This window comes from Budorcas taxicolor, chromosome X, assembly GCF_023091745.1.
Source record: "Budorcas taxicolor isolate Tak-1 chromosome X, Takin1.1, whole genome shotgun sequence".
In the NCBI taxonomy this organism is placed as follows: domain Eukaryota; kingdom Metazoa; phylum Chordata; class Mammalia; order Artiodactyla; family Bovidae; genus Budorcas; species Budorcas taxicolor.
In genome coordinates this window covers 77,811,535-77,826,154 of record NC_068935.1, presented here as the reverse complement: position 1 = coordinate 77,826,154, position 14,620 = coordinate 77,811,535, and the positions used below count along the sequence as shown (strand labels likewise).

Here is a 14,620-nt window from a genome sequence, read left to right as displayed (position 1 = left end):
CTTCAGCTTCAGCATCAGTCCTTCCAGGGAATATTCAGGGTTGATTTCCTTTAGGATTGACTGGTTTGATCTCCTTGCGGTCTAATGGACTTTCAAGAGTCTTTTCTAGCACCACAGTTCAAAGGCATCAATTCTTCAGTGCTCAGCCTCTTTTATTGTCCAGCTCTCACATCTGTACATGACTACTGGAAAAAACAGCTTTGTCTATATGGAACTTTGTAGGCAAGTAATGCCTCTGTTTTTTAATACACTGTCTAGGTTTATCACAGCTTTTCTTCCAAGGAGCAGGTGTCTTTTAATTTCATGGCTGCAGTCACTGTCTGCAGCAATTTTGAAGCCCAAGAAAACAAAGTCTGTCACTGTTCCTACTGTTTCCCCATCTATTTGCTGTGCAGTGATGGGACTAGATGCCATGATCTTGGCTTTTTGAATGTTGAGTTTTAAGTCAGCTTTTTCACCTTCTTCTTTCACTCTCATCAAGAAATTCTTTAGTTTCCCTTTGCTTTCTGCCATAATGGTGGTGTCATCTGCATACCTGAGGTTATTGATATTTCTCCTGGCAATCTTGATTCCAGCTTGAGCTTCATCCAGCCCGGCATTTCATATGATGTACACCACATATAAGTTAAATAAGCAGAGTGACAAAATACAGCCTTGACAAACTCCTTTCCCAATTTTGAACCAGTCTGTTGTTCCATGTCTGGTTCTAACTGTTGCTTCTTGACCTGCATACATGTTTCTCAGAAGGCAGGTCAGGTGGTTTGGTATTCCCACCTCTTTTAGACTTTTGCACAGTTTGTTGTGATCTACACAGTCACCTAGAGCCAGACATCCTGGAATGTAAAGTCAAGTGGGCTTTAGAAAGCATCACTATGAACAAAACTAGTGGAGGTGATGGAATTCCAGTTGAGCTATTCCAAATCCTAAAAGATGATGCTGTGAAAGTGCTGCACTCAATACACCAGCCAAGTTTGGAAAACTCAGCAGGGGCCACAGGACTAGAAAAAGTCAGTTTTCATTCCAATTCCAAAGAAGGGCAATGCCAAAGAATGCTCAAACTACTGGACAATTGCACTCATCTCACACGCTAGTAAGGTAATGCTCAAAAGTCTCCAAGCCAGGCTTCAGCAATACGTGAACTGTGAACTTCCAGATGTTCAAGCTGGTTTTAGAAAAGGCAGAGGAAACTGTGGAAAACTCTGAAAGAGATGGGAATACCAGACCACCTGACCTGCCTCTTGAGAAATCTGTATGCAGATCAGGAAGCAACAGTTAGAACTGGACATGGAACAACAGACTGGTTCCAAATAGGAAAAGGAGTACGTCAAGGCTGTATATTGTCATACTGCTTATTTAACTTATATGCAGAGTACATCATGAGAAACGCTGGGCTGGAAGAAACACAAGCTGGAATCAAGATTGCCAGGAGAAATATCAATAACCTCAGATATGCAGATGACACCACCCTTATGCCAGAAAGTGAAGAGGAACTAAAAAGACTCTTGATGAAAGTGACAGTGGAGAGTGAAAAAGTTGGCTTAAAGCTCAACATTCAGAAAACGAAGATCATGGCATCTGGTCCCATCACTTCATGGGAAATAGATGGGCAAACAGTGGAAACAGTGTCAGACTTTATTTTTGGGGGCTCCAAAATCACTGCAGATGGTGACTGCAGCCATGAAATTAAAAGACGCTTACTCCTTGGAAGAAAAGTTATGACCAACCTAGATAGCATATTGAAAAGCAGAGACATTACTTTGCCAACAAAGGTCCGTCTAGTCAAGGCTATGGTTTTTCCAGTGTTCATGTATGGATGTGAGAGTTGGACTGTGAAGAAAGCTGAGCGCTGAAGAATTGATGCTTTTGAACTGTGGTGTTGGAGAAGACTCTTGAGATTCCTTTGGACTGCAAGAAGATCCAACCAGTCCATTCTGAAGGAGATCAGCCCTGGGATTTCTCTGGAGGGAATGATGCTGAAGCTGAAACTCCAGTGCTTTGGCCACCTCATGTGAAGAGTTGACTCACTGGAAAAGACTGATGCTGCGAGGCATTTGGAGCAGGAGGTGAAGGGGACGACAGAGGATGAGATGGCTGGATGGCATCACTGACTCAATGGACATGAGTCTGAGTGAACTCTGGGAGTTGGTGATGGACAGGGAGGCCTGGCATGCTGCGGTTCATGGGGTCGCAAAGAGTCAGACACGACTGAGTGACTGAACTGACTAACTGAACTGAGATGAGTGCAATTGTGCGGTAGTTTGAGCATTTTTTTGGCATTACATTTCTTTGGGATTGGAATGAAAACTGACCTTTTCCAGTCCTGTGGCCACTGCTGAGTTTTCCAAATTGAGGTATAATTTAGATACCATAAAGTTCATCTATGTTAAGTATACAACACAATGAGTTTGAATAAATTTACTGAGCTGGGCAACTATCACTGTAACCCACTTTTAGAACATTTTCATCCCCAAAAGACTCCTCATGCTTATTTATAGTTCATCCCTGTTTCTACCCCTAGATCCAGTCAAGCACGTTTTTGGTTTCTGTCTCTACAGATTAGTCTTTCTGGACATTTCACATAAATGGAATCATACATATGTGGTCTTTTCAATGTGGCTTCTCTTACTTAGCATAATGTGTATTATGAACAGTTTTGGTTTTACAGAAAAATAGAACGGACAGGACAGAGAATTCCCACATATCCTCTCTCCAGAATACAGTTTCCCCTATTAACATCATGTAGTAGCATGCTACATTTGTTACAATATTTAAAAAAAAAATAGCTTACATTAGGGTTCACTCTTAATGTTGTACAGTTATATGAGTTTTGACAAATGTATGATGTCATGTACCCACTATTACAGAATCACATAGTTTCACTGCCCTAAAAATCCCATTTTTCCACCTAATTATTCCTCCTCTCTCCTCTGGGCTGGTGGCAATCACCTATCATTTTATTTTACCACCTCTTTAGTTTTGCCTTTTCCAGAATGTCATGTAGTTGGAATCATACAATCTAGTCTTTTCAGGCTGGCTTCTGTCACTTAGCAATATGCATTTAAATTTTCTACATGTCTTTTCATGGCTTGATAGGTCGTTAAAAAAATCAGCTTTACTAAGCTCTAACTGACATAGATATTTAAAGTGTACATCATGCTGATTTGATATATGTGTACATTATGAAAGGACTGCTCCCACCTAATTAACACATATATCATCTCACATATTTATTTATTATCTTTTTGTGAGAATATTTAAGTTCTACTCTTAGCTAATTTCAATTCTACAATACAGCTTAGCTCATTTTTTCTTGCTGATAATATTCCATTGTAAAGATGTCAGAGTTTGTTCATCCATTTATCTATTGATGGACTTCTTGGTTGCCTCTAGATTTTGGTAATTATGAATAAAGTTGCTATTAAAAAAAACTGTGTGTTTTTGTATGGACATTAAGTTTTCAACTCAACTGGATAAATGTGTTGTGAGCTAACATGATTGCTAAGCATGCTTTTGAGGTTCATTCACACTGTAGTATGTATCAGTTTTTTGTTACTTTTAAAATCCCTGAATATTATTGTTATACAGATATACCACATTTTGTTTATCCATGCACTAGTTGATGAACATTTGAGTTTTTTTCACTTTTTGGTTATTATTAATAACCAAACAGAATAGAACAGAATAGAACTTCTATGAACATTCATGTGTTTTTGTGTAGCTGTATGTTTTTATTTCTACCAGGAGTGGAACTGCTGGGATGTATGATAAATTTATATTTAACTTCTTAAGAAAGTATTAAAATGTTCCCCAAAGTGTCTGCACCACTCTACATTCCCACCAGCAATGTATAAGGTTGCTTATTTCTCAACATTTACTGTCTGTATTTTTGTTATAATCATTCTTGTGGATGTTTAGTACTATCTCATTATGATTCTAATTTGTACTTCCATAATGATTAGTGATATTGAGCATCTTCTCATGTGTTTATTAACTGTTTATATATATATATATATATAGGTAAAATGTCTATTCTAATTTTTGCCCATTTTAAAATTGGGTTGTCTGTCTTACTGAATTATAAGAGTTCTTTGTATATTATACAAAGACCTTTACAGATATGAGAACTTTATCAGATATGTAATTTGCAGGTATTTTTTCCCAATTTATGACTTGTCTTTTCATTATTATAATGGTGTCTTTTGAAGTTTTTAATTTTGATGAAGTCCAGTTTATCATGTTTTTGTTTTATGAATCCTGTTTTTGTTGTTGCCTTACCAAAGTCTCAAAGATTTTCTATTTTATTCTAAAAGTTTTATAGTTTTAGCTCTTACATTTAGGTTTCACTCACTTTGAAATAATTTTATATATAGTATGAGGTAAGGGTTTAATGTCATCTTTTTATATCTGTGGATCCAATTGTCCCAACACCACTTGTTTAATTTCACCATACATTTTCAGTTTTAAAAAGGAGTGTTTAACTCCTTATTTCAAAAACTTTCAAACCTACAAAACAGTTGAAAGAATAGGACAATGAGTAGTCATGTATCTTTCAGCTAGATTAGCAAATTGCTTCTAATTTCCACATTTGTAACCTTTCTAAACAAAACATGCAGGCACATGCACACACATGTTCCTATGTGTGTGCATGCTCTCTCTCACTTTCTTTCCTACTTTGCTGAGCCATCTGAAAGTAAGACACGAATATGAAGATACTTCACTCCCAAATACTTCAGCATGCGTGGGACAGTCGATAAGTCAACTGGCTTTGTCTCTTCGAAAAGCCATTATTATGAGAAACAAAAGAAGTTAGATGAATTGTTCTAGAGTAAAAGAATAATTTTGAAATTATCACACCCAAGAAAAAAATCAACATTAATTCAATACAATGTCATCTAAAGTATATTCCATATTCAAATTTACCAAATTATTCCAAAAACATCTTTCATAGCTGTTTGTGACCCACCATCCCCTCAGTTCAGACTCCATTCAAGGTTGACAGACTGCCTTTTATTGTTAGAGCTCATTGTCCTCTTTCAATCTAGAACAATTCCTCTACCTTCTTTTGTTTTTCATAATGGCATTTTGAAGAGTCCAGGCCAGTAGACTTATTGAATGTCCCACAGTCTGGGTTTGTCTAAGTATTTCTTCATATTTAGATTCCAGGTTAAACATTTCTGGCAAAGATATTTCATAAATGGTGTTCTGTACTTCTTATTACATCACATCAGGAGGCACAATGTCAGGTTGTCCTGGTATTGACAATGCTGGGTTTAATCACTTGTTTAACCTAGTGACTGCCAGATCTTCCCATTGTAAATGTACATTTCCCCCTTTGTAATTATCAAGGAATCTATGGAGTGATAATTTGAGACTGAGTGAATATCCTGTTCCCCAAGAACTTCTTACCCAATGGTTTTAGCAGCCATTTGATGATCTTTGCCAAAATCAATTATTAAATTGGGGGCTGCAAAACTGTGATTTTCTATTCTATCTTCCTTCTACATTTATTAGCTAATATCCTTCTTGAAGAAAATCTTTCTCCCCCTTCACCTTTCAGAATATTGCTATGGGGTAACAGATTATTATTATCATTATCATTATTATTTTACTGCTATAATCTAATTCCATTAATACTTTCACAATTTCTAAAAAAAAATACATTTCCTAGCACAGTCTACAGGAAAGGCCTAAAAGCAATGTACCTCAGTAGCACTGAGCATACCTAGTGCTTAGCTTGTGGTTCTGAAATATCATTTCCTATTAACAGCAACCAGAGCTCCTGAGAGAGCTGGCTGATTCCAGACCTGGGGCAGGGAAAGTTCAGTGTAAACTGTGGGAACCTTGTACACCAGAAAGCAAAGATGCACTAGAGACCTGATCGGGTCAAGCCACCACCACATAGGAGGTGGCTTAAAGGGGCTCTCACTGGCCAAATTTGGGATAATGTGAGCAGTGCTTTAAAAATTATCCATATTTCACTAAACCTCATCTATAGCTTCCCTTCTCTCTCTCTCTAAACCTGTCTTTTTTCTCTACAGCCTTATTTTTTCATTGTTCATTTGCTCTTCAGTCTGCTCTTTTAACAGCACTGAAAATGATACCAGTGACCGTTTGATTGCCAATCCCACAGACTCTTCTCAGTCCTCAACAGACTCAACTTCATAGTCACTTAATAACCCTTTGCCCTCCCATGCTACACTTTCTTCTCTTCTCCCAAGCAGGAACAAATAGTCCATATTCAGTTTCATGACCTAACTAAGACGAGCAGAAAAAGAACCTAAAATCATGAGAGAGAAGACCTAGGAAGAAGAAGGGTTGGGGTATACGTGCTAGTGGCCACATTTTCTCCATCTTGGTATTTTCAGGGCTTAACCAGTGGGTGGCATCCAACAGGCACACACAAATATGGCTCACTGTCTGTGACACCTGGGGCAAGCCACTTTTCCATTCTGAGACTCGGATTCCCCATATATACAATGGGATGATAATAACACCAAGTTCTAGGGATTCTTTCTTTCTTTCTTTTTTTTTTTTTTTTTTTAGGGATTCTTTCAAGAACATTCGTGTACATGCTGTGAACTCTAAAGGTTATTCAAAGTAAGAAATGAAAAAGTTCTTATTTTTTTTCTGTTTGGTCTTTCTTCCCAAACATCCCCTCACCCTGCTGCCCAATTAAATTTTCCTTGACCATCTTCCTCAAGTGACCATTTCTTTCCTTTGGTTTTCTACAAAATTGCTTGCTTTCTCCACTTCCTTCTTTCCCATTTACTTTGCAACTGTCTGTTCCACTTAAAGTCCTTTTAGCAGGTTTACCAGTGACAAGTAACCTTTAATATTCATCTTACTTGATCAGCACCTGACACTGGTAAACATACCCTGATTCTCTCTTTTGTTTGAAATAGTTATTGCTGGTGTTGTGTTAAAGCCAGCTAGGGAGATCTGAGTATCCAATATTCAGGAATTTTGGAAGCCCTTGGGATTATTTATATAATTGAAATTATCAAATACTACAAATTTAGGGCTTTATTTTTTTTCAGAGATCTGATTTATCAGCACAATACTTGTTACTGTTTCTATAAATGACACATGCTCAATAAAATATGCTCAACTATGCAAACTTTAACAAAAAGTACAATGACCTGAAATCCCACTTCCGGGGGGAAAAAAACAAAACCACTGTTTGCTAGGAAGCAAAGTTTTATTTAAAGAAGAAAATGTTACACTGCTGCTTTATAACCTTCCATAATATGTCATGGCCATATTCTATGGATATTTCCATGTCAATAAGTATAGAGCCATGTTATAATTTTTAAAGGCTGAATACTATTCTGTTTTTGTATCTGCCATAATAATTTTCCTACTGTTGAATATTTTAGGTTGTTTTTGCTATCATGATGCTGGAACAGTGTTGCTACCTGCATTTTAAAAATCCATGTGTACAATTTTCCATCCCCTTTGGGGTAAATTCCCAGAAGTAAGATTGTTGTCTCATAGAATAAGTTTATTTTTATTTTGATACATACTGCTAAACTGTTCTTTGGAAAGTCCAAAAGAATTTACATTCTCACCAGCAAGTACACAAGAATGCCTCTTTCCTTGTAGCCTTGGTAACACTGTTCTACCTTTTATATCTTTGCCAATATCATAGATGAACAAGAAAAATGCAAGATTTTGCTTTCATGTCTTTGATTATCAGTGAAGATGAACATCTTTTTATATGTTTACTGCCTTTTTATATGTCTTTTGATAACTGCCTTTTCAATCCTTTACTCATTTTTCTAATGTGGATGGATGACTTTTGCCTCTCATCCGTTTCTTAAAACAGTTTCTTTCCTTAGATTCCTGTACACTACTTCTTTCTGAGGCGCCTTCTACAATGCTGTCAGTTCCTTCTCTGGCTTCTTCCTCTCTGTTTGCCCCTTAAATGTTGATGCTGTCTTTTCACTTCTGCACAACCTACTTTTTCTCAGTGATCTTATCCATTCTTGCGATTTTAACTGAAATCTCTAACAATATGAACAATCCTGATAGTAATAATGCTATGAACAATTGCAAACATTTATTGCGCATTTACTATGTGCCAGGTACTGTATTAGTGCTTCTATGGAATGGCTCAGTTATTTCTCACAGGAAGTAAGTAAAACTGGTACTAGCATGAAGCTCCACTTTATGGAGGGAGAAATAGTCAAGAAAGTTTAACTGACTTGTTCAAAGTCACAAAATTACTATGCAGAGCTGGGACTGAAACCCGTCTTGTCTGGTGCTAACTATACTATATGCTGTATATCATCTACATTATAGTCCACAGGCCAAACCCAGCCTGATGTGTTTTTGTTAATAAAGTTTTATCAGAACACAGCATTCATTTAAATATTGTCTATGGTAGCTCTGAAACTAAAACCACAAAGTTGAATAGGTGCAACAGACACCTTGTGGCCTACAAAGTCTAAAATATTTACTATTTGGACCATTCCAGGAAAAGTTTATCCACCTCTGCTCTGTTCACTGATAATTCCAAAAATCTACCTATCTTCTGAGCTCTCTATCTACTTACCAACTGAACACCTCTAGCTCATAAGGCTTCAATCTCAAGTCTTGAAACTGTACTCTTAAGGTATCACTTCCTGCCATTTCCAGCTTCATACCCTCTAGCCCAGGGATGTGACATGCACACTTGCCATTCCTCTTTTTAATACCCATGGCAGACATTGCCAATTGATCATGTTACTCTTTCCCATTAACCCCAGACAAGAGATTAGAATCCTTATTAACACAACCCTCTCATAAATGAAAGCCTAGCCTGAGACTGTCAGTGGAAGGTACAAAGAAGCGGTTAGAGTGGAAAACCATTTAGGAAGTAGAATCAGCAAGATGTGGGGATAATGAAGGCCTGCCTGTATTTCTAGCTTTGACAGTGATAGGTAGACAATGATACCTTGATTGAGAGCTACTGCTAATCAAATGCAGATAGCACATGAGGTAAACTTATTTGCCATCCCTGTAGTAGAGCCACCACCAGCTTCTCATTCATCCTAGATGACCAGATCCTTTCACACTTCTATATACCTGCACGTGATTATTCACCCCGAATTCCATACTCTCCCTGCTCTGCCTGGCAACAATCTTTTCAATGTCTGACAACCAACTCAAATGTCATGACCATGAAGCCTTTCCCCAAGTGGGTTAGCCATTTCCACATGGTGCTCCCACCTGTCCAGGACTCTATCATAGAACAAACACATAATACATACATTATATCACATCTGTTTTTTTCACAGTTTGGTCTGTCGACCCCCCTAAACCAAGAGATTCCTAAGAGCAGGGCATATATCTTAATTATCTTTGCATTCTTGGCATCTAGAAGTATCCAGGACACAGCAGATTGTCAGTATATTAAATTGAAAGGAGGATAAAATCATTGCTGGTGCCACCATCTACCTAGAACAAAGCTTAATACATAGTTCTTGACTCTAGTACCTTCTTTGCATCTCCCACTGCCAAACTCAGACCAGACTTTCATCATTTACACTCTGGATTATTGTTACAACCTCTCAGCCTTTAATCTTGGTCTCTCATACTGATCAGCACAAAGGTCCGTATAATCAAAGCTATGATTTTTTCAGTAGTCATGTATGGATGTGAGAGTTGGACCATAAAGAAAGCTGAGTGCCGAAGAATTAATGCTTTTGAACTGTGGTGTTGGAGAAGACTCTTGAGAGTCCCTTGGACTGCAAGGAGATCCAACCAGTCCATCCTAAAGGAAATCAGTCCTATTCATTGGAAGGACTGATGCTGAAGCTGAAGCTCCAATGCTTTGGCCACCTGATGAGAAGAACTGACTCACTGGAAAAGACCCTGATGCTAGGAAAGATTGAAGGCAGGAGTAGAAGGGAATGACAAAGGATGAGAGGGTTGGATGGCATCACCAACTCGATGGACATGAGTTTGAGCAAGCTGCGGGAGTTGGTGATGGACAGGGAAGCCTGGTGTGCTGCAGTTCATGGGGTCACAAAGAGCTGGACACAACTGAGTGTCTGAATTGAACTCCTGTTTTTTAAGATTCAGCTGAGATTGCAATTAATCTAGGAGGCCTTCCCTCTTTTCCCTCAGGTTAGGTGCTTTTTGTCTATGCTCCCAAAACAACATCCTGTGCAGACCTCTATAGCTGTCTTATCGTTGTTTGTTTCTACATCTATTTTCCCAAAGAGGCAGGACTCTTGGAAGGCAGAGACTGTCTTATTCGTCTTTGTAACTCCAGGGAACTCAGGAACCTCTGCTAGCGTATAAGATATTTAGGCACTCAATAAATATTTGTTGAATTAAGGACTGTTGCTTTCTCATGCCATTCTTGTTCAGGGCTGGATCACTCAGCTGCACTCCAGACTCTTAAAACCAACTGCTTACCAGGTGTCTTTCTACCTCTCAGGTACTCCAAAGCAGAGAAGCCATCATCAAAAATGAATTCATCATCATCCCTGAAACCTGGTTTACCTCCTATAATTCTAAAAAATTTCAAACTGGCAACCTTACTGTTAGTTTTTATTATTTTGTCTTCCTCTCCCTGATGATTCTATCGCATAAATCCTCCTCTGGCTCCTCCTTCCTGTTTCCTCTGCCACTGCCCTCATTATTGCCCTCCTGGCCGACTACACCAGCCTTCTAACCCGTCTTCCTGCCTCTCCTCTCATCCCCTGGATTTAATCCTCCACACTGCAGCCAGGGTTATTTTTGTAAAAGAAATATCTGATTGTGTCACTTCCCTGCTTAATGATCTTTTCTGGCTCCCCACTGCCTTCAGGATAAAGCCCAAACACTTCAGTACAGTACACAAGGTCCCCAAAGATCTGGCCTCATCTGAGTTCCCAGCCTTACCTCTTGCCACTGGCCCATACAAACTCTCTGCCTCAGCCATACTTAACTCTTAACAATTCTCTTACAAATTTTATTCTTTCATGCCTTTCTACCTTTGCATATTCAGTTCCCTTTTGCTTATCCTTTTCTCTTGTATTTGCCTGGCTTACACTTTCTTGCCTTTGAACACTCTGCTCAAGTATCACAACAGACTTAATACGTCAACAAAGCCTGCTTTGAACATAGTGCCTCGCCTCAGCCCTGTAGAGCTTAGTGTCTTAGTTTCCACTTCTGTGTAAACTATGACTTCCCTGGTGGCTCAGACAGTAGAACGTCTGCCTACAATGCGGGAGACCAGGGCTCAACCCCTGGGTCGGGAAGATTCCCTCAAGAAGGAAATAGCAACCCACTCCAGTACTCTTGCCTGGAAAATCCCATGGACTGGTAGGCTACAGACCATGGGGTCGCAAAGAATCGGACACAACTGAGTGACTTCACTTCACTTCAAACTATGAGTCTGGGGAATGCTAGGCAGTGATGCTGGAGAGGGAATTTCAATAGCAGATAGGAAGGTGAAGGTGGAGTGTTGATTGGGGATGATGATGGTAGTGGTGATAGATGACCCTCAAGGTTCTTGCTGGATGGGGCATCCATTAACCTGCTCCCCTCAAAGGTGCCTGTGGATTGGGACATGGCATCTCCACCAATCAGACTTTTTTAGCCAGCCCAGGCACACTAAGCTCCTCACTATTTCTCCTCAGAGTCAGGATAGCCTTAGTCCCATCTTTATCTTTAATAACTAGCAAGGTAACAGCTCATAGTAGGAGTTCAACAACTGTTTGCTGAATTGTATATGACTACATGTTGGACTGGGTATCCCTGGTGGCTCAGATGGTAAAGAATCTGTCTGCGATGCTAGAGACCTGGGTTCAATCCCTGGATCAGGAAGATCTCTGGTGAAGGGAATGGCTACCCATTCCAGTATTCTTTCCTGGAGAATTTCATGGACAGAGAAGCCTGGTGGGCTGCAGTCCATGGGGTTGCAAAGAGTTGGACATGACTGAGCGACTAACACACACACGTACATATGTTGGGCTGGATGAATCATAAGCTGGAATCAAAATTGCTGGGAGAAATACCAACAACCTCATGCAGATGATACCACTCTAATGGCAGAAAGCAAAGAGGAACTAAAGAGTCTTTTGATGAAGGTAAAAGAGGAGAGTGAAAAAGCTGGCTTAAAACTCAACATTCAAAAAACAAAGATCATAACATCTGGTCCCATTATTTCATGGCAAATAGATAGGGAAAAAGTGGAAACAATGACAGATTTTATTTTCTTGGGCTCCAAAATCACTGTGGATGGTGATTCCAGCCATGGAATTAAAAGATGCTTGCTCCTTGGAAGAAAAGCTATGACAAACCTAGATACTGTATTAAAAAGCAGACATCACTTTACTGACAAAGGTCTGTATAGTCAAAGCTATGGCCTCCAGAGGGGACATGGCCCTGCTGACATGTTGATTTTCGTCTTGTAAGACTCATTTTGGACTTCTGATCATCAGAACTATAAGGAAATAAATTTCTGTTGTTTTAAGCCACTAAATGAGTGACAGTATTAGAGCAGCAACAGGAAACTAACATAGCATTATAAATATTTAGGAATAAGTGGATCTTTTAATAAAAGTTCTCTAAAAAAGGTAAAGGGACAGGGATTCTTACTATGTGGAAGACAGCCTAAAAGCTTAAAAAGATGCTTCAAGGAGTCATGACTCAATTCTCCCTTGACAGGCCAGCTTGGGGATTATTTGTGCAGTTTACTGCTTGCTCACCATGATACTGGTAGCTGTTAGTTTCCTGAAACCATTTTGGAAATCTACATAGAGGGTACTTCTAAAGCCATCAGTTACCTTAGAGTAGGAACAATATATAGCTTCCTTTTCACTGAACTCTGATAGCAATTATAATCTGCTTTAAATTGTTGAACACTCTATTATATGCTATTTCATGTTGCTTTCTAGCTATATCACACATATAAATGTTTTCTGTTCAATTACATAAGATCCTTAAGGTCAGGGACCGTTATATATATATAGGTTCTTCCATGATACTAGGCACTTCAGAGAGACTTGGGTAATACCTAGTGCTAATAACCAAGAAGCTGGGTAGGGGAAGAGCGTTATGCTTCCTTTTCTAGACCCCAGCCAGCAAGCTGACTCAATTTGTCTATCTTTTGATCCATCTATCTACCTATCCATCCATCTATCATTTATTTTCTTACTATGGGCCAGGCATATACTTGGTACATTCAGTGGATACAGAAGTAAACACTGGTTTCTATTATTGAAAGCTTAGCTGTCAAAGATTGCTAAACTAATTATAACGTGATATGTTAGAGGCAAAAACAAATACCATTAAAATAGAGGCAAGAGCAATTAATTCTATCTATGGGAGTCAGGAAGAACTCCAGGAAGGCAACAATTAAGCTGTATCTTGAAGAAGAAGTAGTTTTCCAGGAAGAGAAGAGGTGTTTAGGACATTCTAGACAGCGGAAGCACATCAGAAGGCACAGAAGAGTTGTGAAAAAAAGAACTGTCTAGAGCAGGGAGTGGTAGGTGATGAGGCTAGAAAAGAAAGGTAGTCTAAGGCCAGACTTTTAAAGCCATCCTGGGGAGTGTCTGGATTTGTGTTTTATACAGGAAGCATAACCAATGGATCTGATTTCTATTTCATGTGAAAAGTATCCCCAATAGAAAGTCTGTACTGCAGATAGGTTGTTTCAACTGTGGATTGCTATATAAAATCTGTATTATTTAAAGAAGTGAACATTGACCAGAATCTGAGTCCCAGGAATCTCTGAGTTAATCCCTCAGTTTCCTTATCCATTTTTCCATTGAACAGAAAAATAGAATGCCAATTTTTCTGAAAAAAAAAAGTTCTTTTCTGGTCACTAAATATATAACAAGTCTACTATAGGCCCCACAAGTTCTGCTTCTTCCTCTTCTTTAAAAAAAATAGTTTTAGTGAGCTATAAATCACATGCCATACAATTTACCCATTCAACGGTTTTTAGTATGTTCACAAAATTGTGTACCCATGACCACAATCAATTTTGGAACATTTTTACCACATAAAGAAGAAATTCTATGCTCATTAGCAGTCACTACTCCTCATTTTTCTTGAAAGCTCCTGGGCCCTGGCAACCACTAATCTACACTCTATAGATGTACCTACTCTGAATGTTTCACACAAATGGAAGATACAATATGTGGTCTTTGTGACTAGCTTCTTTAACTTAGCATGTTTTCAAGGTTCACCCATATTGTAGCCTCCATCAGTACTTCCTTTCTTTTTGTTTATGGGTCAAACAATACTCACTGTATGGATTTACCTCATTTTGCATTTATCAATTAGTTAATGGACATCTGATATTTTCTTACCTTTTGGCAATAGTGAATAATACTGCAATGAACATTAGCATACAAATTATTATATGGAGAGACATTTTCCATTCTTTTTGGTATATACCTAGGAGTAGAAGTTCTAGGTCATATGTTTTAACTCTATGTTTAACTATAAGGAACTGCCAAACTATTTTCCAAAGTGACTACCATTTTAGAGTCCCACTGGCAGTGTATAAGGGCTCCAATTTCTTTATATCCTCTTGAATACCTCATACTGTTTATCTTCTTAAGGACAGTCATCCTAGTGGGTATGCAGTGGTATCTCATTGCAGATTTGATTTGCATTTCCCTAATGACTAATGGGG

The 14,620-nt window shown here is 38.7% G+C and overlaps 1 protein-coding gene across 4 annotated transcripts in view; it reads right to left on the bottom strand.

Annotated features, from left to right (window-relative positions):
• The window catches only part of HDAC8 (histone deacetylase 8), a 254,295-nt gene that overhangs the window by 207,899 nt on the left and 31,776 nt on the right, over nt 1–14,620 (bottom strand). The gene's annotated exons all lie outside the window — the stretch shown is intronic.